The 281-nt window shown below is 33.8% G+C and overlaps 2 protein-coding genes across 3 annotated transcripts in view; one reads left to right on the plus strand and one right to left on the minus strand.

Moving 5' to 3' along the window:
- The window catches only part of alg1 (ALG1 chitobiosyldiphosphodolichol beta-mannosyltransferase), a 29559-nt gene that overhangs the window by 11333 nt on the left and 17945 nt on the right, over window positions 1-281 (plus strand). The window lies entirely within an intron of this gene.
- eef2kmt (eukaryotic elongation factor 2 lysine methyltransferase) overlaps window positions 1-281 on the minus strand; it is a 4215-nt gene that overhangs the window by 3431 nt on the left and 503 nt on the right. The window lies entirely within an intron of this gene.

The raw sequence follows: 281 nt of genomic DNA on the forward strand, positions 1-281 counted from the left end.
TAAAAAGAGGAATAAAAACCATCTTTTGGAAATTGATTAAAAAAAATGCCTTAATTAAAAAAAAACATTTAGGAAAATCCAACCTTTAAGGACACCAATTTTCTTTGTGTATGAATAATTCACTGAACAATGAATAATGAACAATTTACATAGAGATAGGCATGGGGAACTTTCATAAGATCATCTCTCCATGCAAATCAAACCAGCTATTAAGATAACTGGAATAACTCCATGCTGATCTCTAGGTATGGTGAAGGGTATGTGATGTGGGGAGGGGGGGG

This window comes from Etheostoma spectabile, chromosome 15 (genome assembly GCF_008692095.1).
Source record: "Etheostoma spectabile isolate EspeVRDwgs_2016 chromosome 15, UIUC_Espe_1.0, whole genome shotgun sequence".
NCBI classification, from domain to species: domain Eukaryota; kingdom Metazoa; phylum Chordata; class Actinopteri; order Perciformes; family Percidae; genus Etheostoma; species Etheostoma spectabile.